The 25,586-nt window shown below is 40.9% G+C and overlaps 1 long non-coding RNA gene across 1 annotated transcript in view; it reads right to left on the bottom strand.

Moving 5' to 3' along the window:
- Positions 1 to 6,724: 6,724 nt before the first annotated feature.
- The window catches only part of LOC146273483 (uncharacterized), a 91,113-nt gene continuing 72,251 nt past the window's right edge, over positions 6,725 to 25,586 (bottom strand). The window contains exons 3-4 of the long non-coding RNA XR_014766501.1: positions 9,855 to 9,956; positions 6,725 to 6,861 (exon numbers count right to left, since the gene is read on the bottom strand). This is a non-coding gene — a long non-coding RNA (uncharacterized LOC146273483). The remainder of the gene's footprint in view (positions 6,862 to 9,854; positions 9,957 to 25,586) is intronic.

Here is a 25,586-nt window from a genome sequence, read left to right as displayed (position 1 = left end):
TAGTTTACTAGTTGGAGACAACGGGGGGCTGGTTGTTTTCATCCTTATTCGTATAAATATAACCTATTTTAGAGTTGTTTCCCCTGGAACAGATTTCATGTTCCAACCAAGGGGGGCTGTCGCTGTCTTGGTGTGTGGGGCTGCATCACATACCCTCTTAGCTTTGTTAAATTGCTGCACTAGTCCACACTTGACCGGTGGGGATCTCATTCTATTACGACTGAAACTGTTAGCTGCTCCTGGCATTCTCTAATCCCTGTTCTCCTCTCTGTCCCCCCCACACATCCCTTGTGGTGTGGGGGGTCTGAGCTGTCAGGACCTGCCTGGTCGTCGGTCTACCAACGCTGGACCAGGTCGTCAACCGGAAACCAGCCTCCATGACGGCCAACAGCGAGTTTCCAGGTCCCATCCAACGTCTATAAAGCCGAACAATGGATTTTTGGTGTTTCAAAACCCATTGACACTGTATGACTATGTTTAGCTTGTGTTCTGCTCCTCTCTCTTGCCAACCGTCTCTGGAGGAGGGGATCCCTCTCTGAATTGCTCCTCCCAAGGTTTCTTCCATTTTTTCTCCCGTTGGGAGTTTTTCTGGGAGTTTTTCCTTGTCTTCCTTGAGGGTTTAGGTTGGTTGAGGGGCAGTTCTATGGGCGTATGTGAAGCCCTCTGTGACATGCTTGCGTGTAAAAAGGGCTATACAAATAAATTTGATTTGATTTGATTTTGAACCTAACAGTAGATAAAGGGACATCCGTAAAAATGTTAAAAACAAAAGGCAAATGATCTGAGAAACTTGCATCCTTAAGTGTAATATAGTGCATACTCTAATAATGGATTCAGATTGTAAAAATTGGAAAGTACAGCCTGTTGGAAGTTTACTGAGCAATAAAACATCACATGGCGAATACACTTTTTAAAATAAATGAAACTGCTTTTAAACAGTCATGAAGAATTCTTGAAAAAGAAATCCAAGTTTGAAAATTGGAAATTAAGCTCCTGAATACCAGTCTGTTGCTGTGATGTTTCTTTCATGATCCATACGGTATGGATACCATGAAACCAACACAAAATGAAAAGCATTACACAGATAAACCAACCATTTCATGGCACATGACTTCCTGTATCTTTATATATTTTTTGTTGTTGTTTAAAACCTTTCTGGATTAAAGAAAAAACAACTGTAATGGTGTTACACGTATAGCAGACATTTCCACAGTGTTAATAGTGCTGGCCATGAAACACACACAGCTAATGTATGGATTTACAGGCATTCCTTCACGCACTTTGGAGAAGAAGCCCCTGCTTGTTCCCTGATGCCCCACCCCCTCTGATGTTACATAACCCATGCGCTCAATAATCACACAGGTCTTTGAAGCCGGTTTCCCAGCACCCACATGGTGCACCCGTTATTTGTCTATGCCATGGAGAGTGGAAAGAAGGAGAGAATGGCACAGGGCGGAGAGAAGGTGTTGGTGTGTGTGTGTTTGAGGGAAGGCAGGGGGTGCTCGCTAAGGCTGTGAGGATATTTAGTTTCCACTTGACAAGCCCACTCCCTCCTCCCTTTTCCTACCCCTTCCTTATCCAGTCTCTGAGGACCTGGAATTCCTGTCAGGCATTCCCTAGCAGATTGTATGGAGGACAGAAGTAATCAACTGTAAATGTCCTTGTGAGAGTTGAGGGTGAGGAGAGAGGAGAGTGCACACAACACAATAGCAAACATTTCAACCAGATTCTGGTGTGAAAGTTGACTAGAACACTATGTGGGAAGTTCAAATGTGTCTGCTAACATCTATTTGTGGTTTTATCTCAAGAGCTAACGTGTTCCAATTCAAACAATGTGACAGGTCTCTAAAATAAGTTAAGTTTAACATACTGTGATGGGAAATGTCAATTGTAGGGTAAGTGCCAATACTCAAAATCGTGCATTTGCACGATCTCTGGCGATGGAGGAGCTGGATTTCTCTGTATATCTTAAATGTTTCTACAATTCATGAACTCATAAAATCCATCAAGTGTACTCCTATATTCAAGGCAAGTCAAGTAAGACGTACATTTGTTAAGACAGTACAGCCTATTATTAGAGAGTGACTGGTCTTCGAGTGCCTGGAAAAAGTCAAAGAAATTGGTCATTCAGGTATCTGTAAAGAAACATTACTACATTTCACTTGAATGAGCATTTTTTTAATGCTATTAATCATAGCAAGTGAAGTGATAATGTGGAGAAAAACAATGTTCATATACAGTATATATTTATTGTATGTCATACTTGGTGTTTCCTAAACTTATATTGACACTGCACAGTGCCCATGATGCGATGAAGATGTCAGTGAAACACACAAATACAGATTACTTGAACTATTTTTTTATTTAACCTTTATTTAACCAGGAAAAAACCTATTGAGATTAAAAATCTCTTTTTCAAAGGTGACCTGGCCAAGACAGGCAGCAGCACAATGAACCACAGTTACAGACAAACAGTTACAGACAAACACACAGGGACAAAATTAAAATAGCACTAAAAAATAAAGCAAATCAATTCACATTGCAACAATCCTAAATAGACCCATTTCTGTAACCAGGAAAAAAAAACTATTAAAAACACTGACATCTTTGAGAGTCCAGCTCAATTTCCTTCATTTTCGACTTAAAGGCATTCAACAAAATTAATTCAACTATAGATTGTGCATAGTGCCTGTGATACAATTGACCGTTCCCCAGGCCACGCCCCCTTAGTTATTGTTGCTACGTCCGACACAATTCCCGGAACTGTCAACCCAAAAGCCATGGCAAGTACGGGGATAAGCGCTACAGCTGTCAGTGTGAGTGAGGATTTTTTGAGTAATACCTTTGCGATATCTTCCAGATCCAGGCAGAAGGGAATGCAATATGCAGTGGAAGGATATATTCAAAATATTAAAATGAGCAACGAAGGGGAAACAACAAAAATCTAAGCCAAAGCAAAGCATACAGGTCTCAAGTAGCCTTGTCTGGCCAGGCACTTGAACAGCACTTGAACAGGGTTGGGATACTCAGGAATAGGTCGCCCACTCACAAAATTCTATGAAGATCAGAATAAAATACGTTTATAATGGCTTGTTTTAATGGCTTGACGTTTTGTTCAACATTGATACAGTATTTTAAGCTCTTAGCAACTTGCTGGCGTTCGTTGGCTATCTCAGCTTGCAATTTTACAGACATTAACATTTTGATTTTAACATTAACTAATTTGTTGGAGTCACTAGTTATGCACTAGTAGTGGTAATAATACTAGTTTAAATGAACCATAACTGTTTGGGAATTGGGATGTTCTCTCATCGTTCGCTAGCAGCTTAACGCTAGCTAGCTACCTTGGAGCAGACATATGCTATATGTTTGGTGATGTTCTCTAAATTAAGTTGGGAGTGGGGTCTCCCACACTGTTTTATCCACCGCCGGCACCTTCCCTCTTGAGTCTTCGGCTTTGTAAATGGAAAAAATACCACACCTCCCTCTAAACTTTTGGGATATCTAGTGTCAGATCGACACGTCCCATTGGCACACCGTTTAACCATGTTGCTTCTGAGTCAAAGCTTGAAGGGCCTTCTTCTCTTAGTAGCGGTTGCTAAGGTACTATTGGATGAGGGCCGTTCTAGGGAGGAGTTTCGGGAACGGTCAATTGGTGGCACACAGATTCCTGGAATTATAGATAGGGTACAGTTCCCGCAATGATGTCTCTGACACACACAGATTTCTGGATTTTAGATTGATAGTTCAGTGCCTGTGATGCAGCTGATGATGACAGTTCTTCTCAATTGTTATGGTACCTATATTTCTCAGAACACAAATGAAATTCTCTGTCATCTATGAAGTATTTGTTCAATCTCCACATCATCTGTTCTAGTCAAATTGCCATGCTGTGGTAGCCTACATTAATGCAAATGTTTATGTAGCCTTCATTTGTCTGCTGTTTCCTACGTTATCAATTCAAAATGTATTATATTGTTTCTCTGTTAAATTGTCTTTACACCACAAACATCTAGAAATGTTGTTCATAACGTAATACATGCACAATGGCTGAGTGCATCAATGTCAAACGCGTCTCTGTAGGGTCTCTGTAGGGACGTCTCAGAGAGCCGCACAAGCTCTGTGTAATTTTTTTTTCTCACTGTAGTTACTTGGTGTTTGGAAAAGAAGGGCCGACTTTGTCGTCATCGTCGTTATCTACTGCTTGTCCAGGGGTCGGGTTGCGGGGGCAGCAACCTAAGCAGGGAGGCCCAGACTTCCCTCTCCCCGGCCACTTCCACCAGCTCTTCCTGGGGGACCCCAAGGCGTTCCCAGGCCAGCCGAGAGACGTAATCCCTCCAGCTTGTCCTGGGTCTTCCCCGGGGCCTCTTCCCAGTGGGACGTGCCCAGAACACCTCACCAGGGAGGCGTCCAGGAGGCATCCTGATCAGATGCCCGAGCCACCTCAGCTGGCTCCTCTCGAAGCGAAGGAGCAGCGGTTCTACTCTGAGCCCCTCCCGGATGACCGAGCTTCTCACCCTATCTCTAAGGGAGAGCCCGGACTCCCTGCGGAGAAAACTCATTTTGGCTGCTTGTATTCACAATCTCGTTCTTTCGGTCACTACCCATAGTTCGTGACCATAGGTGAGGGTAGGAACGTAGATCGACTGGTAAATAGAGAGCTTCGCCTTTCGACTCAGCTCCTTCTTCACCACGACGGACTGATGCAGAGCCTGCATCACTGCGGACGCCGCACCGATCCTCCTGTCGATCTTGCGCTCCATTCTGCCCTCACTCGTGAACAAGACCCCGAGATACTTGAACTCCTCCGCTTGGGTCAAGATCTCCTCCCCGACCCGGAGATTGCACTCCACCCTTTTCCGGTCAAAAACCATGGCCTCAGATTTGGAGGTGCTGATTTGCATCCCAGCCGCTTCGCATTCGGTTGCGAACCGCTCCAGTGAGAGCGGAAGGTCGCGGCCCGATGAAGCCAACAGGACCACATCATCTGCAAAAAGCAGCGACCCGATCCTGAGGTCACCAAACCGGACCCCCTCAACGCCCTGGCTGCGCCTAGAAATCCTGTCCATATAAGTAATTAACAGAATTGGTGACAAAGAGCAGCCCTGGCCAACCCTCACCGGGAACAAGTTCGACTTACTACCGGCAATGCGGACCAAACTCTGGCAACGGTCGTACAGGGACCGGACAGCCCCGATCAGGGAATCCGGTACCCCATACTCTTGGAGCACCCCCCACAAGAGCCCCCGAGGGACACGGTCGAACGCCTTTTCCAAATCCACAAAACATGTGTAGCCTGGTTGGGCAAACTCCCATGTACCCTCCAGGACCCTGCAAAGGGTATAGAGCTGGTCCACTGTTCCACGGCCAGGACGAAAACCACAGTGCTCCTCCTGAATCCGCAGTTCGACAATCCTACAGACCCTCCTCTCCAGGACCCCTGAATAGACTTTCCCAAGGAGGCTGAGGAGTGTGATCCCCCTAAAGTTGGAGCACACCCTCCAGTCCCCCTTTTTAAAGAGGGGAACCACCACCCCGGTCTGCCAGTCCAGAGGCACTGTCCCCGATGTCGGGCCTGATTTAACTACTTTGTATTAGTGAAAAAACAAGTAATTCATAAGAAGACAATTGATGGCACCATACCAACTCGTATTAATCATTTAACTGTTAATCACAAATATAGTACTAAATAATATGTCAGGCAGTCATTCATTCAATGGTATGGAAAATCATGATCCTCCTAAACAGCTACTTCAGTTAGGGTACAATCATTTAGCAATATTTTTTTTAATTATCAATCATTGGATACCTATTGGTGAAAGTGAAAGGTGAATGTGAAAAACTAACATTTTAGCACTGTCAACAATTATTAAATGCTCAATATCTTTAGATTTAAAATGTGACTAGAATTGTAATCAGAAAGTAGCAACAGAACTTGTCAAGGAGTATTAACCCAACTCCAACCACTGATCTCAACAAGTCTGGGCAAATTAGTAGGCACCAACATGATGTAGCATCTATACTATAATGCAATACATTTCTGTCTGTCTGTGCAAGCTTGTAGTGTTTTGGGGGGAGAAACTATTAGCTTGTGAACCGGGCTCTGTGCAAAGTTGTAATTTTGCAGGTATCCATCTCAAGCTCTGGGGTTGATGGATGAGAGCTTCGCGTTTCTGAAAGATGTGCTGAATTTGGGTCCACTGTGTACTACATTGTAACAAATGTCTAGATGTTTGTGGGGTTAAGACTATTTAACAAAGAACCAATACAATACATTTTGATCAACAGAACATAAGTAATTGATCATGTAGGAAACAGCAGACAATTGTAGGCTGCATAATAATTTTCATGAATGTACCAGAGCATCTGCAATTTGGTTGAAATAATGAAAGATTGTGTTTATGATGTGCATAAGTGATTTGATGATGTGGAGATTTTAAGTACTTTTGAGAATTTTGATTGTGATCTGAGAAATGTATAGGTACCAGAGCCACTGAGAACTTTACTGGCTGCATCATGGGATTCTGCATTATCTATAGTTCCAGAAGTCTGAGTGTGTGTCTCACTGATATAATAATCACAGACTAGTTTTTATATTGTCATCATGTAGACTTGTCACAAAGTATTTTACAGTATTTGTTTTGCAAAATATATAATCAGAGGGGCACATAAAAACGAAAAAAAAACTGATATTTAAACTTTGAATACTTTAATTTTGCTTTACATTAAAATCATACAAACGGCTCTGGCTCTCCCTCTTCCAGCTCCTCAGCTCTCTCAATACCTTGATATGTTTCTCTCACTTGTTTTTTACTGGGGCAAAAAAGGCTGCAATGTCCCCTCCTCGTTTCATGATGACTACTAGAAGAAGAATAACGAAGTTGAAAAAAAAGTCAGTTCAGGGGGGCCACAGGGGAAGCATAAACCGGCCATTTAAAACTGGGGGTGAAAAGGGTAGTGAATTGAAGTTTTTTCTTACCAAAAATATGCTCAAAATTTATAGTAGATTTTAAATTAACCATTAGATTACAACAAACCAGAATTACGATGGCGTATTAGAGCCAGTGTAGGTAAAACAAAATATTACTCCCCCCCCCCCGGAGTCTTAAATCTGCAAGAAAAAGTCTCCAAGTTTATAAAGATATTCTCCAAGTTTATAAAGTCACAAATTTGCCAGAAAAAGTCTGAATTATACTTTTTTATAGGATTCAGCAATAATGAAATACTCCTGATTTTAGCCCAGAATCACCAGATTGTAATAAGCATTCGGACTTTGAAAAGACATTGCCGTGATTTGAGACTATTCAGAAGGAAACATCATACTTATTTGGATGAGGTGATAGCTTTTGTGCATCAGGAACTACAATGCAATGGACATATGCAAGGATATCGCTGGTTACATCTATGGGCAATTCAATTGGGATTCATGGTTCAACAGGACACAATACGACAGATCCTAAAATTAGTCGATCCTCAAGGTGTGGATTATCTTAGAAGAGCGCAGCGTTTTGGCTGTCCTGTTGAACCACTAACTAACCTATTGAAAAGTATAATTTGATCAGGTCATCCATTACTGCAGGCTTTATACATGGCAAGGGCGGTGTCTGTGCTGTGATGAGGTTGACCATGTAAAGTGAAGCGATAAGGTTCCTTGAATAAAAAAAAACATATATTCGACTAATGACTTTTTTTCTGGCAAATGTACTAGTTTTGTCCTCACAAATTTGTGACTTTATAATCTAAGAATCTCTGACTTTTTTCTGGCAAATTTACGACTTTAATCTTGAATATTATGACTTTTTACTGGCAAATTTGTGACTTCATAAACTGAGAATCTCAGACTTTTTTCTTGCATATTTACAACTTTAATCTCAGAATATTACCCCCACCCTCCAATTTTTAAAAGATTTTTTACCTACCTTCCCCTAATACGCCGTCGTACATAATAGAACATACAATTCTGACATCCCTTAAAAATGTTCTAAAATCATTTGATCAGTTTTTTACCTTTATTTGAACATATTTTTTTTTTCATGCCAACAGTAGGGTGTACAAATTTACCCCCTGCACCCGCAGTAAAATTGCCCATGCATAAACGCATGCATGTACAGTTTTGCCAACCAAGGAGGCTAAAGTGGTAGGAATAGCAGGGGCGTTTCTAGGATTCAAAGAAAGGAGGGCTAAGCCCCAAGGGGAGTGGCATGTTTGCGTGTGGCAAACTTTTTAAAGGCCTATTTGGGGCCGCGGATATCCATTGTTTCATACAGTTCATCGATTGGTTCAATTAGAAAGTGATTTTGCTCTGTAGTTTTGCTTGCATTCAGTATATGACAACACAAGAGACAGAATGTCAGGGTCACATGAACTTTTCTCAAATAAAGAGAAATCATTTTCTCTGATTTTATTTTAAAGGATTGCAATGTACAGAGAAAAACTATAGGACTAGATCCAGGATATCATTAGAGGCAGATTTGAAAAAAATACACAAAATTACATTTCAATAAAAGAATCCAATGCAATCAGACAATTGGGACAGGGGTGGTATGGACAACAGGTTAATGATTATTTAGTGGGTGGAAGCATCAAAGCATGCCTTCTGTTTTTAATGGTGGCAAATCAGTGTGTTGTGACTCAGTCCCCCTAGTATGTCACTTTCAATTGACATGGCTGCAGGACTGTGAAGCCTTTTCTTGCCCCATTGTTTTACGCAGCCAGGAGTGCAGCCGACGCAGTGCACTAAAGGACCTCTCACAAGAGCAGCTGCTCACAGGCACTGTTAAGGCAACTTGAACGATTCATTTCAGGGCTTACATAAAAATAACACAATTAATGCAAACTAATGAATAAAGTGAAAACCGACCTACAGAAATGGTCCAAGTTGCCAATGTCATTACTTAATGTCAGTATAAACTATAAAATTGAATGTCTTGCCAAGATTTTTTTTTCCTTTTTCAATGTCTACCTCTCTTTCTGACAAAATCATTTTTCAAGAAGCTTGACCTAATTATCCTTCCATTTTTGTGGGCAGGCAAGGCTACCAGAATTAACAAAAGCCCTTTGCAGGCAGGAAGACAAGAGGGTGGCCTACTGTACAAAGTACTGCACAGAATGCATTTCAGCAAGGCCAAATTAGCAAAGTTTTTCCCTGGCACAAGCGATGCCTGTAATAGATGTGCCTTTGTCCCCTCTGACCTAGCCCATACCTTCTGGTTGTGCTCAAAGCTAACAGGATTCTGGAAGAACTTCTTCAAGATTCTCCCCCTCCATTTATTGCCATATTTGGAGTACCGCTGAACCACTCTCAATTTGGTAAACAGAAATTAAATGTTTTAGCATTTGCCTTTCTGATTGCCCGCAGATGTATCCTTCTACAATGGAAGTCACCCAAACCCACAGCAGATAAGTCTTGAGACTGATCTAATGTCATTCCTTAAGCTGGAAAAGATCAAATTCTCACTTACAGGGTCGAGTGGGAAATTCTACACTACATGGCAGCCTCTCTCATATTTTGATAATGTAGCTACGACTCCTACTACTTAGAGTTAGAGTACCAGTAGTACTGTTGCATACAGATACTTTGATTCGATACATTGATAGAGAAAGGTGGACCAATTTGGGATGGGAGCGTGTACGTTTTATATGTTTCTTTCTTTTTTGTATATCTTTTTTCTTCTTTGTACTTGTCTGTTCAAAAAAAAAAAAGATCACACAGCTAATTGTAAAAGATCTATGCTATTTGATGTGATGTGTTTCAATAAACAAATGTTTAAAAAACAAATGCCTATAAATTTCTACCACAGTAGAAGAAAAAAAAAAACTCCACTCATGTCCTTCTAGACCTGTAGACCACTAACCTCCATCACAATGGCTCCTTCAGTCCTGTCAATTTCCTGCTTCTGTCTCTCATCTGACTGGGCGGAGCTGCCACCTCTCCCAAAGAATGTTCTTATATCCATCTGGTCAATGAAGTAGATGATATACCGGTACAATAGCGTTATGAGGGACACAAACAATTAGTTTTCACTAGCATTAAATGATTATAAATAACAACATTCTATAGGGACTGATATTGTTTTGAAATACTAGAGATTTATATTAATGCAAAGAATAGAGAGATGTCGATAGTTATTTCTTGTATTTTAAATTTGCTCGTTCACAATCTTGCCAAATGGGGACAGTTTCTAACAAAATAGCTAGCTAGCTTAGGGGCTTTAGCCGCCCTAAAATAGGCCTAACGACGCCCCTGAGGAATAGTGTCCATGTCCACGTTGTAGCTGGTGATTATAATGTGTCTGATTTGGTGTTAAGAGTTTGAGCACATTTGCAATGTGCAGGCAGTTTTGAATTCAGTAAACATTAATTTATGTAACAAAATTCACTGATCTATACTTTATATTGTCGTTCTGTTAGCTAGCCAGCATTTCATCCAAAGGCTCCTTAGGAAGCAGCACTGCAAACTAATTGTAACTAATAACCTTCACGATATACCTACTGTATATACTACTTCCAGATATACATACTGTATACCTACCTAAACCATCCACTTTAAACTGTCTTTTTCTTAGTTAGCTAGCCAGTATTTCATCAGAAAAATTGTCTTGGATTCTCAGTGTCGCATTGACATAAATAATCATTTCGTCTGAGGTGTCTACTTCAGACACTATCTCTGCAGAGAACAAGGAATATATCTATTCAGCCACCTTTTTTGAACCTTGTAACCTTTAAAAGAAGGAAAAGGTTAGGTACAGAACGATTTGGATCAAACATACAACTGGGCCTAGAGAAGTAAACACATGCACAAGACACTGGATGAGGTTTAGATTCTTAATGAAAATCCGTAAACTCAATGGCAGTTCTCACCAGGTTGGACTGGTTATAACACCCTGCTTCTGAGAGGTCTGATTCCACCACCTTGATATTGTTGTCATTGATGCCAGTACAACAGACCTTAGCATAGTCCACACAATCCTTGATCTTTACATAGATAGCAGACAAGTTGGAGTTAAGTCAGTGCGTATTGGTGATGGACCAAACAATAAATGGCAAAGCTCAGGAAATATGTTGGTTAAACAGATTTTGGGAGACTTTCACATAGCATTGGCATACGTGTAGACATTCTTCAAGAACATTCCCCAGAGAAGAGTTTGAACAGCTGGTAATGTCAGACACCTTCCATAAATTGAAGTCAACAAAAACACCAAGACATTCCACTTTTGGAGTTCATTCATCTCTATGGCAGAAACGCTATTGCTATTTATCAGGGGAACAAATAAGAGATAATTCCCAACGAGGTGTACAATATCATCCAATAATGGACAATGTCGAAGCGTGAACCATCCGACGCACAGCGGTTGCTTCCTGTTAAATCTGGCTCAAGGATGTAATCAAAAAGGGAGACGTAGGCACAACTACAAAGGTTAACAATATTTAATTTACAACCATGTGGAAGACAAGGCCAAAGCTTTCTCAAGACGGTGGTCAGCTCAGGTAGAGCGCGCCCCACCCATTCCCGGAGCAGGTTACTTGAATCCTCAAGACCTTAACATCCACAAAAGCCCTCTGACAACCAGGGTACCACACAAATTGAACCTCGGTGTTTAGCATGTGGGTTAGGAGCTCCACTACGGTGGAAAAGTGTGCACAGAACCCCCTATAGTACCCCACCATCCCCAAGAACTTGGCCAACTCCTTATTGGTGTTTGGAGAAGAATACTGGTCAATCAACTCCTACAGTGTAGGATTGTCCTTTTGGTCCTTCCCCAGATCACTGCGAGAAACAGACAAAGGGAAAGCAGGCACAGGGAAAGCGACTGACTCTGCGACTAGATATATCTAGCTGGCCAGCTATGTCATTGTCCCCAAATCAATATCAAGATTTTCACAAACAAAGTATCGGCTATAGACTAGGCTACGGCCACAGCCTGTGTAGCGAGTTGAATAGCAAATGGATGTAAGATGATCGTGTCAATGTTTTGATTGTTTAACAACAAACTACCCAGCTATGTCATTGTCCCCAAATCAATATCAAGATTTTCCTGAACAAAATAATCGGCAATGTGTACCCTAAAGGAGTGTGGCCGGCGGCCGTAGCCTGGTTGAAGTTTGACTAGCAAGGCGAATAGCGAATGGGATGTGAAATGAGCAGTTGTGACACAGTACATTCAGAAAGTGTACAGTATATTCTCCAAATACGTTAAAATACATGAAATATACAAAAAAACTGTGACTGCATTCCTGTTGTTATGGTTACTTATTTCAGACACATTGTACAGGCTCATACTAAGTAGCCAGCACAATTATTTAGAATGGGGAACAGACAGTTTTACTGGAACTTCTTAGTAGATTAGAGACATTATTAACTAACATTCTGAATAGGTCTTTTTATTTATTTATTTTTTTACATTCTGAATAGGTCTATATGGCTCCGTATTGCCCTCTGACGTCATCTTCAAAATGAGCGACGAGTCAACTGCTGAGTTTTACTATTCAGATGATGCTGATGCTGAAAAGATTTGTCATCGAAAGTGAGGATGAAGACTAGACTCTTTTAATCACTTGTGTCGTTATTTTGTGTTGAAATTAAAGCCATTTTAGCCATGTTGTCCGCTTTCTATCAAAAGTAATGAGTTGCTCGGCAACACATGAAACACAGCGTGAGAAGACTTGAGAGCTAGCTACAATTAGCCTAGATGTACCATTTATTTTCGTTTACAAAATGAAAAGAAGCTAAAAATGCCATATAATAAACTACTTACTAACCTCGACCGTTCGGTCATGCCGGGAAATATCATACCTCGGCTTTACCGTATCAACCTCACTATCGCTCGGTCGATACGTTCCAGCCTCAGTTTGATATTTCCCGGCATTACCTCACTCTCGGTTAAGTAGTTTATTATATGGCATTTTTAGCTTCTTTTCATTTTGTAAACGAAAATAAATGGTACATCTAGGCTAATTGTAGCTAGCTCTCAAGTCTTCTCACGCTGTGTTTCATGTGTTGCCGAGCAACTCATTACTTTTGATAGAAAGCGGACAACATGGCTAAAATGGCTTTAATTTCAACACAAAATAAAGACACAAGTGATTAAAAGAGTCTAGTCTTCATCCTCACTTTCGATGACAAATCTTTTCAGCATCAGCATCATCTGAATAGTAAAACTCAGCAGTTGACTCGTCGCTCATTTTGAAGATGACGTCAGAGGGCAATACGGAGCCATATAGACCTATTCAGAATGTAAAAAAATAAATAAATAAAAAGACCTATTCAGAATGTTTGTAAACAAAGGTTGCCAAGACACTTCCGGGTGGATAACTGTCATCAGGATATCAACAGCTGTCGACTGTCAACTATACTAACAGCTGTTGTTAGTAGCATAACATATATGCTAGTAGTATGATATGTAGTATAGTATAGTGTGTGATAGTTGTTCATAGTTATTAATTGAATTAAAATAATCGAAAATATTAGCTACCGTCATGCCGAAATCGTGTAGTGTTTGGGGTTGCAAGGCCAAATGTACCCAGGCATGTAAAGGATTAGGTTTAGGCTTTTTCCGTTTTCCCACTGTTAAATCAAAATTGACCCAACGGAACCTGTGGATACAGAGACTAAGACGGGTGGATAACGTTAGTACAGATCCAGCCATAGTACGTTTACCGGGCGGTCTCGCTGCATCTAACGGTACCAAACTGTGGACAGGCTGCAACCAACCACTCATGACCGGATTTGCGGAAGACATTTCCTAACAGGTACAGTAATTAATCAAACATTTTTTCTTGGGTTACTGTTGGGTACCATAAGGTTGGGTATATCGTTCAAGCTTGCTAGCGTTAGAGTAGTCCCTTGTTTTAAATAAACAAACCGGCTTGGCTTTGATATGGTAACTTAACTAATCTTTTTTTATAATGCAGGTTGGCCAAACCCTGACGCTGACCACCCTGATTTTGCTCCATCACAACACCTGGGACCTGAGTTAACCAACTCCAGTCCAACCACATCTGCTAAGAGAGTAGCAGAAAAACAGGGTTGGTACGAACGAGCAGTGAGAAGATGACTCTTGGATTTTTCTGCTGCTGCACCTGAGCCGGAGAGTCCGGAAAATGAAGGGGACAAACAGGATGAGTGTGATGCGCTAAGGTCGTTGAATGGGCAGTTGAGAGAGCAATGTGAAAGTCTACAGCAAGAGGTTAGGATCCATGTAAAAACAGCAACATTTGGGAGTATTTTGGTTTTCTTCATATTTTCAGTGTCTGCATCACTGTCTGTGACAATAAAGCTCTCAGAAGAAATGGACAAGTTTGACACCTTCTCTTTGTAAAAGTCTCTCTCTTATCGCAGAGTGTTAAACTTAATTTCACCGTTCATTTCAGAACGAAGAGTTATCTCCAAGGACAATCAACTTTTTTTATGTTGATGAAGCTGCGACATGGACTTAACCATTTAGACCTTGGTTTCCGGTTTGGGGTGTCCTCTGCATGCGTCTCAAATGTCATTAATGAAATCATACCTGTCCTTGCCAGCCGTCTCCGTTTTTTTATCTCCTGGCCATCTGCAGAGGTGCTTCGCAAAAACATGCCACAGAAGTTTAAGAAGCGGTTTAAAAAATGTGTAGTCATCTGAGTTTTTCATCGACAGGCCATTCAATCTCAGGGCTAGGGCCCAGACCTGGTCAAACTACAAGCATCACAACACACTCAAGGCTGTAATAGATATCACACCCTATGGCTCAATATCTTTTGTTTCCAAAATGTGGGGAGGAAGAATATCAGACAAAGAGATCAGTGCACAGTCAGACTTGTACACCAACATCAATACAGGTGATCAGGTTATGGCAGAGGTTTTTTGGTTGCTGAAGAACTGGCTAAATGTGGTGCCACACTGGTCATGCCTCCATTCCTCAAGGGAAGAAATCAGCTACCTGGGCATGACGTTGAGAGGGCCCGCCAGCTCTTAGCACTACGTATCCATGTGGAGCGAGCCATTGAATGCATCAAGATTTTTAAAATTCTAAAAAACACTTTGCCACTTACCCTTGTTCCTGTTTCCAATGACATTTTGACCGTGTGCTGTGCCTAAAGCAATCTAAGACCTAAACTAATTACCTGACACGTCTACGTTCTCACCTTAACAATGACAAAAACAAGTGACAAAGACGAAGAACATTCAATAAAAAATGTATTAGGTATTTTGGTACCTATTTTAGCACCAAGTGTTGTCTGTCTTTTTTTTTGCACAAAATTGAGCTAGGCCAAACACTATTGTAAAATGGCCATCAAAGTAAAATACAAATATTTCAGTATTTACACTAAAAACAGTATTTACAGTAATATATACAGTACACACAGTATTTACAGTAATTTGTACAGTACACAGTACAATGATTGTTGTTCAAGGCCTCTACATATGTCACATAGCCACTGATGTTTCTTTCTCTTGATACCCACACAGCCGTAGTGGTACAGTTTAACACGGCAGTTTTAACTGGAACAGAGAATGGTCCTTCCAAACTTTGGTCTGCTGCAAATGCAAATCACTTCATTTTGGTTGATGAAAGTAGTTTCTATTTTCTTCTTCAGCAGTTCTGGGATGAGCTGTGTTTCAACAAACACTTTAGTTTGGTGTAACAAATGAGTGATCCGATCTTCATCTTGTGACACATTCACTATGACAAGGCCAGGCTCTGTCCAAATAACAAAGTTGCAGTGTACAGTTGGTGACAAGCATTTGTGTTTGTATCTGATCATAGTACTGGTGTGACTTCTTCAGATCACCATGTGTATCCAGGCAAAAGGTTGGATCTTGGATTTGTAGGATCTCAGCAGGAGTCAAGTCCTTGTATTTGTAAGGACACTTAATCTCCAGAAGTACTTCTCCATGACAGTCACAGGTTGAGATCCCGTCAGGTGATGCAGCAAGGAATGGGTAAGGCTGGTAGATGGCAAGGCCTGTGAGTTTAAGGATAAAGTTGGTGTGTAATGTTGTCATGTGCTGGTAAAACTCACCCCTTGCAGTGTCTTCATGCTCAGTACCCCATTTTTCCGCAGGAATGTGGGAGATGCTCTTGGTGTCATACTGCATGATGGTACTTGGTGCTGAAGCGCCATCTGCTTTACAATTTACGACTCGGTGGATGTTGCTGGCAGTCACTCTTCCTCTCCTCTGGGCACTCCAAATGTGGGTTTGGGATTGAGCAACAGTTGCTTTAGATAGATTCTCAATCTGTTGCTTGGTTGGGATAGCATCATTGATTATATCCTGTGGGGAGCAATTGTCAACATTTGTTATTCTTGCTAACCTGTATGGGATTTGTGGAAAGTCTACAGCATCCTCTGATTCTGAGGCTGTGTCTGTGTCACTGCTGTCCCTAAATAAAACTGCTGAAGTGGGCAGGATCTCTCTTAGCTCTGCAAGGGCCCGTTGTTGCTCCTGACTGGATAACCCTGGTGCTTGTTTAGATTTTCTCTGTCTGTGGGTCAATACCTTCCCATGTTTTGGGTGTGACAAATCAAGATTTTCAGCTGAACAGCTAGCTAAGTTTTGCCTCTCATATTTGTTCCACTGACATTTTATATCACTACATGACACTTCAGTACTGACTCTGGCTCGTGTACAGCTTTCAATGGCAAACAGAACAGCAGCAATGTGACTGCAGGCCTCCGCTATACCTGCTGCACAGGTGCAGTGTGTTGCAACAATACAGCCGTTTTTATAAACACAAAACCAGGATTTGTATGGTGCGTCTTTGATCCACTGTCCTGGATTCAATGTAGCAGCGACAAATGCAACAGGACTCATCTCTGATACATCATGCTGTCTGATGTTTTTGACATGTCCACACACGTTGTAGTTATAAGCCTCCAGTGACTTATAAGCTCGCAAAGCCTCACCAGTACAGGATCCTGGAGTGTTAATCAGGTAATTATAAAGGTCAATATACTGAACAGGGGGCAGCTTGTCAGGATCAGCAGCATACCATCCATCATGTATACTGTATGGGTCTGGCAATTATAGAATCTGATCTTCAACAGAGAGCTTCAATTTCCTAATATACATATTTAAATCATATTTCTCCAACTGAAGAGCATACGTAGAAAGATTAGACATATTTAAATGTATAAGCTTTGGTCTCTCTCTCTCTTCCAGGTTTGATATGGGCTGCTGTCCTTTGTGCTGCTGTCCTTTATTTGTTATCTCTGTATTTGAACCTCTTTGTCTGGAATCAGGATACTCCTGCCTGTCTATTCCTCTTTGGGCTCTCTTTCCTCCTTTCAAATCACTTCTCTACGGTTTGTCTGCAGTGTCTTGTTCACTCTGCTCTGCCTGGTTCCTCATTTTCACTGTCGAACATTTTTTTATTTTTTTATTTTTCAGAATAACTTGAAACAATCTGTATTTAACTTGTAAGAAATATTAATGTTTGCTTTGTCCAACATTTACCTTTCTACTGTACAGTACTGTCAACTCTGCTTGCTCATCATCCACAAATCCTCAAAACTCATTTACAATACAATGACAAAGTTTTCAATACAGTCAATAAGATAGATCGGGACTTTATTAACCACCAAAGGGAAATAATTGTGTCCAGACAGATTGCTCGAAAGCTACAAGTAGTCCAGAAAATCGTTTATCGTTAATGTAGCTAGCGATCTCGAGATCAATCACTACAGTACGAGTTTGATACAATAAACCGTTACAATATAACCGTTATTCGCTAACAAATATCCACAGCTACGACATCGGGAACGTCTAGTCTTTCAGTTCACATGATCATAATCATAAAACCTGTTACAATCATAATCATAAAACGTGTTCGTATTTTGGTTAATAACATGGAAAATCCTGTTGAATTCAATGGCTTTACTATCGCCAGGATCAACGTTATCCACCCGGAAGTAAGATATTTGTTGTTGTGACGTCAGGCTGAAATGTCCTATTGACCGCTGAGGAGGGCGATACGCGTCTGGCATGACTACCCATTAGCCAATCAGAAAGCTCGTACAGTCGTTGCCATATAATAAAACCTGATAACGGACACCCCTACAATCAACAGTGTTGGGGAGTAACGAAATACATATACCGGTGTTACGTATTCAGAATACAACAGTAACTGTATTCCGTTACAGTTACAATTTAAATAGTTGGTAATTAGAATACAGTTACATTGTTGAAATCAATGTATTACATGACAATACTTATCTGTTTCACAAGTTTATTCATTCTCTAAATAAATTAAGGCAACTCCATGAAGCCCCAATATGAAAACAAAAAAAGGAGCTATTTGCGTGATCAGACTCAATTGAGTCGGAAGAGGAGCAGCAGGAGCTAGAGATGTAGCTAGCCGCTGTCGTAGTTTTACTGGTCACCTGGCTATTTAATAGTTGTATCGGGTAGCTGACTAATTATTTGCTTAGTTGACGTGCAACTTTAAATTGTCCTATGTGCTGATTTACTAGCCCCAGAGCCGTTAGCCCTGTTTGACATGCAAGCTAACATTAGCTAAAATAGCTTGTGGTAGCTAAAACTCAGATTTTTGTAGTAGGCTATGCAGTTTAATGTGCAGTTAGTGCAGTTAGTTACTTTTAGCTTACTGCCTACTGTCTTCAGTTAAGCTACTGTCTTTTCGTTTCCTTACAAGTCCGCCTGTGTAAGAAATATGCCAAGTCCGCCTGTGTAAGAAATATGTAGGCCATGATGTGATAACATGCCTAGATCAGAAAGCAACAATTGTCCAGGCATGCGATGACGTTTCAGAATTTACCGTTTATTCACCCATGGTACACACAGGCTACTGTTTGTACAACGGAGCATTGGGGCCACATAAGGGGGGGAAATTAAGGCAGAAGATTTATTTATTTATTTTGCATGTCGAGAATAAAGTTGCAATGTTTAGAATAAAGTCAACACGACGAGGATAAAGTTTAAATACTTTTTCGAGAATAAAGTCGGACTTTTGAGGATACCTCAACTACGAGCTATACCTAATCTTCTACAAAAAGCCTTGTGAAGGCCTATATGAACTTGTGAAATTATACTTCAGAATCTGTTTTAATAACAATTAAATTCTTTCTATTGTATCGCATAAACACAGTATGGTGATAAGTATTAGGACTTAGAAGAGATTTTGTCGAAAATTGCGTCTGTTCAGTAGGAGAAACCACACAAACTTGAAACAGGTGGCTGTATTCCTGCAAACTGAAATAGTTAATAGGACGGATGCCAAGGTATCGAAGGTTGCACCTACTCGCAATACAGAGAGGATATGTTCTATCACAAGACACAAGACAATTGATCAAATTGCTTGATCCTGAAGGAGTTGAGCTCAGGCGAGCGCGGCGTCTGAGACACAGGCATTACCACAACAAAGGTCCCAACGCGCTATGGCATATGGATTTGTACGACAAGCTGAAGCCATACGGCATCAATGGTTGTATTGATGGTTTTAGTCGCTACATTGTGTGGATGGAAGCCTACACAACAAACAACGATCCAAAAGTAATAGCAGACAACTTCTTAACATCCATTGCGCGCTTGGAAGGATGCCCGGAGCGACTGCGCGTTGACAGAGGTACAGAAAATGGGCATGTCGAAAACATGCTGATATCACACTTCACACCAATAGTTTTGCAGGAGACCAAAGTTTCATTTATGGACGCAACATTTCAAATCAGCGGATTGAATCGTGGTGGGGAATCTTGAGAAAACAAAGTTTGGCTCAACCCTTTCCAAACCCTTCAATATGATGGACTTTTTTCCAGTGATTTCTTGGATAGAAGTCTAATCCAATTCTGCTTCCTAAACCTTGTTCAGGTAGGCCTGCAAGCTCATGACTACCCACCCCCCAGTTATAGGCCTACAGAATGTCACTGTGATACAAACACTGATACTCACACATAGGAGTGGATTCAACACTCAACATACAGATCACACTAACAAGGTGGATATACATTAGGCTTATATGTTAGGAAACAGGTGAAAACAATGCTTATATATTACTTTTTAATATTATTTTCTATATATTTTAAGGTATTAGCTGAAAGTTGCAGTTTTGCCTTGGAGAGTAATATGGCACACAGTATGCCTGCCAGTGGGCTATATATAACAGTTATATCTTAAATATTTACATATATTGGCATGCCTTCAACAAATGAAACATACATACTGTATATCTCATTTAAGCAACCTTGTATAATGAATAAAACCTCAGGTTATGTCTGTGTTTTATGCAGGATGAACTTAAAGCCAGGCCAGTGTGATAGGATGTTGCCCTATTTTGACATACACACTTCCAGAGATGTATGGCGCTCAAGACAGTTGACATGGAGGAATTGGCCTTTTGTAAGGAAGAGTGCACCCCCAAAAAGCCAATACCCATGTGATGAAACCATATTGGATCTCTGCTTTCTTCTGATACTGTACACCTTATTGAGAATTGAAAATAAGCCTACTGCTAAATATTTGAGGATGGACAATTCTCTCTGCACTAAGGAGGATCATTGGATCATTATGAGACTCACGTAGGCCACACATGGAAAGCATAATTTTCTTTAAATGGGCCTGATTTAGACTTGCACTTAAGTACCATCCAGTGGTGTGCAAGACCATCTTAACCGACTTGGAAACCTTGCAGTGATTATACACAGGGGTAGGCACTCTTGCCAGTATCTAAAATGGCCGCGGGGCCGTTACACAACAGTAAACAAAAGCTGCAAGACACCCAATTCAACTGCCACGAGACACTTGCGTACCACTATCAACAGAACAGTAACTTTCATGTGCCAGTGGAGGCGCTGTCACATACCACTAGCTACTACACGTATCACTAGCTCCACTGGCACGTACCACTAGATGCCAGTAGAGGCGCTGTCACGTACCACGAGCTACTGTCATGTACCAGCGAAGGCACTGGCATGTACCACTAGCCACTGTCACGTACCACTCGCATATACCACTAGCCACTGTCACGTTCCACTCGCTCCACTGGTACATACCACTAGCTACAGTACAGTACATTTTCCGTTCTAACTGCCTCTCCAATTTAACTGGTTCCCCAGCTGTGCGTGCACTTATCAGTCTACTTCTATCACCAGATTCGTCACAAATTCACAAACATAGTAGGCCTACTGGCGATTTTCAAGTCGAATCTCATTTGCTGCGGCAAATATGAAAGTACGTCTATAAGCTACGTTAGGAATGGACGATATAAACGATATGCAGTATAAACAATCGAAAATTGGGCTACTTTAGAGATTTTAATTTGCAATTATGCATGTAGGACGCAATCTACCCGCGAAATGTAGAGCCACGAGCTGCAACGCATCATCGTATTAATCATCTATGGCTGAAAGCAAAAGCTGGTGAAAAAGACCGGTGCAACATCCATTATTTGGACTTGATCCGGATGTAAGACATCCGACGAGCAGCAGCAAACTGGGGGTGGGGGACGACGACTTTACACATAACCTTTTTTATTTTATTATTAAATATGTATTATATCCTCTCCTACTCTTTCTTAAAAGCCTAACAAATCTATCTCTTTCTCTCCCTGACACAGTCTCTCTGCTTGAGCTGCACTGGTTGAAACCTATATTATAGGTAAATATTGTAAACAATTTCTGCATAAAATATGCAGGTAGCAACGCTAGTACGGTGTTCATTAGGACATCCTCAGACTCAAACGAAAAGGCGTCAAGTCTCAGACCAAACAGCTTCAGTCTCAGAAAAACCTCTGTCATTCTCAGACCAAACGCTCTCAAACCAAATGCCATCGTTCTCAGACAAAACGCCCTCAAACCAAACGCCATCGTTCTCAGACCAAACGCTCTCAAACCAAACGCCATGCATCGTTCTCAGACCAAACGCTCTCAAACCAATCGCCATCGTTCTCAGACAAAACGCTCTCAAACCAAACGCCATCGTTCTCAGACAAAACGCTCTCAAACCAAACGACATCGTTCTCAGACAAAACGCTCTCAAACCAAACGCCATCGTTCTCAGACAAAACGCCCTCAAACTAAACGTTGTCAGATTTTTTGTTATCAAAGTTAGCTAGATGGGGGAGCTGCTGACTAGCTTTCTGAATTAGCTATAGCAGCTTTTAAAGTGAATACCATGGTGTTGTTTCTGTTAACTGGTACAGCAAGAAAAATGTATATTGATATAGCTAATACAAAATAGTTGTTTTCTGCAAGCTAGTTCACGCGTGTAACATAACCCATGTGTAGTCCTTCGGTTGCCATGGATACTACAAACTCCACCATGTTCATTTTAAGACATCCTCAGACTCAGACAAAACGACGTCAAACCAAACGGCATCAGAAAACCCTTGTGCGCCACGTGTTTATGACGTTTATGATTCTTTACCAAAGTTTGTTTGCAGTATCCATGGCAACCGGAGGACTACACATGGGTTTACGTTACACGAGTGAACTAGCTTGCAGAAAACAATTTTGTATTAGCTATATCAAAAGTAAGTTTTCTTGCTGTACCAGTTAACAGAAACAACACCATGGTATTCACTTTAAAAGCTGCTACTTTAGCTAATTCAGAAAGCAGCTCCCCCATCTAGCTAACTTTGATAACAACAAATCTGACAAAGTTTAGTTTGAGAGCGTTTTGTCTGAGAACGATGGCGTTTGGTTTGAGAGCGTTTGGTCTGAGAACGAAGGCGTTCGGTTTGAGAGTGTTGGGTATGAGAACGATGGCGTTTGGTTTGAGAGCGTTTTGTCTGAGAACGATGGCGTTTGGTTTGAGAGCGTTTGGTCTGAGAACAATGGTGTATGACTTGAGCGCGTTTGGACTGAGAACGAAGGCGTTCGGTTTGAGAGCGTTTGGTCTGAGAACGATGGCATTTGGTTTGAGAGCGTTTGGTCTGAGAACGATGGCGTTTGGTTTGAGAGCGTTTGGTCTGAGAATGATAGAGGTTTTTCTGACGGCGTTTAGTTTGAGGACATTTTGTCTGAGAATGACAGAGGTTTTTCTGAGACTGAAGCCGTTTGGTCTGAGACTTGACGCCTTTTCGTTTGAGTCTGAGAATGTCCTAAAATGAACACCGTACGCTAGAGCTAAATAAGTATTTGGTCGGCTCAATGACGCCGGGTAAGTAGGGCTCGCGAGATAGCTTACCAAAACGATATCACCGACCTTTAATGACCACATATTGCGAAGCACTGCTACTTATTAGGGCTGTCAACGAATATTGTAAATTCGAATATATATTTGAATAGTGGTTACAAACCGAATTTCTAATGTGAAAATGTATATTCGAATGTAAAAAAAAAAACGCAGCGAGTCTGTCTGCTTTGCGGGTGGGCGCGCCCCTGGGCGTCGTGGCTGACAGTTGACTTGCGTGGAAGATGACAGACAGTGCAGAACCAAGCTTGACCGCAGCAAAGAAAGTGATTGTAACCCCAAAAAATATAAAGAGTGATGTCTGGAAATATTTTGGATTTTGGTCTGTTGATGGTAAACTTTTTGAGCCTACAGCAAAGTAGTGTGTCAGCTATGTAAGCTAGAGTTAGCTTACCATTCAACAACTAGCAACTTGAGGCTACATCTCCATGTTTACCACAGCACAGCTCGCTCGGAGCGTTCAATGTCGGTTCTATACTGTAAAACTTCAATGTTAATAATATTTGTTTCAATCACTGAATGAAGCCTGTCATATTTGGGACAAGAATCACGACCTTAAACTGCTTGCTCAGAACTCAGCATTTGTTTATTGTTGTCGTTCATTTTACACAGCGCAGAAAGCGCGACGGTGCGGGAGAGAGAGAGAGAGAAAGAAAGAGTGCGTCTGTGCGAGCGAGCGAGAGGCAAAGGTCTGCGGTCTTGGCCATTAGTTCATTTACTTATTTTTGAGTAGGTAATTTGTCAAATATGTTTAAACTTAAATAAATTAGGCCTACCTACAGTATACAAGTAGTTATGTTTCGTTGTATTAACTTGTCTTGTTATTGACGTACTTAATGCACAACCAGAAATTCGAAAATATTCTAATGTTTTTGTAAGAGAATATTCGAACGTCATTTTTGAGCAATTTTGACAGCCCTACTACTTATGTGAAGCACTACACATGAAGTAGCCTATAAACAACTATTACATCTAACATCCAGAAACTTTTTTTTTTTTTCAGTCAGCTCAGGGGGGCCACAGGGGGGGCGAGGGACATTTTTACAGGGGCACTGGCCCCTGTAGGCCCCCGTGTGTGAATAGCTGTAATGTAGTGCTCACTACATTTGTTAAGAATATACAATTATGAAATGAATTAATTTCAAAAGATATAGTGAAGAAACACTCAGCCATAGGCAACACAAATCGCATAGGAAACTAATGTTTCTATGTTGTGTTACGCGTATTTTGATCATATTGTCTGGGTTAGCAGAGACGCTCTTTGTATGAATTTTTATTATGTGGTGTCGGATGAGACTGAGCATATCGATTTTTAATCCATTATTTAACTTTGCATTTTAATTGTTTAACAGAATGGCCGATGTTTGATACTGTCATATTATGTGATTTGACCTTGGCTGAAAATGAAAGATTCTACAGCTAAGCTAGCGTAGCTAATAGAAGTGTAGAAGAAAAGCAACGAAAAAATTTAAATGTGTAGCATACATACTGTATATGGTATGCAGCATTATAGAAAATTATACAAAATAAAATTAATGTAAATAAACCCGTTTGTGCTCTCTCTCCCACTTCCCCCTTTGCCCAATACGAATCCATAAGAGAATTTATAAGAAATCGAATCGATAAGCAGGAATTGATAAGGAATCGGAATTGTTAATATCTTATCAATACTCATCCCTACCTTTTACACAATTCTTTGATAGCTAAAAAAGTGCAGCACTATTATTACCTATTATTACCCTCCCTTATTATTACTACACTGTGTTCTTTTTTACTTCTGCTAATCAGAACAGATGGGTGGAAGTTAAATCAAGTGAGGGGTTAGTGTTTCCTGGATAAACCCAAAGAAAACTATTCACATCCTCAAAGATTTCAATGTACAGATTAAGATTACATATACAGTAAGTGTATTGTATTTGCTTTCATTTTTGTGGGGAGGGGGCTCCTGAGAGAGACAGGAAAAAAGATTATGCCAGACATGGTTAAGTGTTTCCTCCCTGTGGTTCAAATAAACATAACAGTGAACATACAGCCACTACAATTGACACCTCTGTTAAATTTCAAGAATACAATCAAGATGGCTTTGAAATTGCCTGATCAAAACATGGGTGAGTGTCAAGTTAGTGTTACTGAACTTGGGCATACAAGACAAGGTTTAACTATTCTGAAAACCTGTTAAACATCTCAGCTGCACTTTTCCATATCTCCACATGTGCTGGTTACAAAATCAATATGGTGGCTGACCATATGCTCACGTGCACGAGCATACACAAACACACTTTGTCTCACACATATCTCAGTGTAGTGCTGGTTAGTTAATCCTAAATCATTCATTGACATTAACATTTATGCAAGCCAGTACAAACTGGTCAGGATTTAAAGTCACATTCACTGAGATAGTGACGCCAGCACCAAGAACTAAGAAGATTGTGTTCTGCTCTTACAACACCATGGCTGT

The sequence above is a fragment of the Hypomesus nipponensis genome, chromosome 9, assembly GCF_054491055.1.
Source record: "Hypomesus nipponensis isolate SF chromosome 9, ASM5449105v1, whole genome shotgun sequence".
NCBI classification, from domain to species: Eukaryota; Metazoa; Chordata; class Actinopteri; order Osmeriformes; family Osmeridae; genus Hypomesus; species Hypomesus nipponensis.
This window is presented reverse-complemented; position numbering and strand designations above follow the sequence as displayed.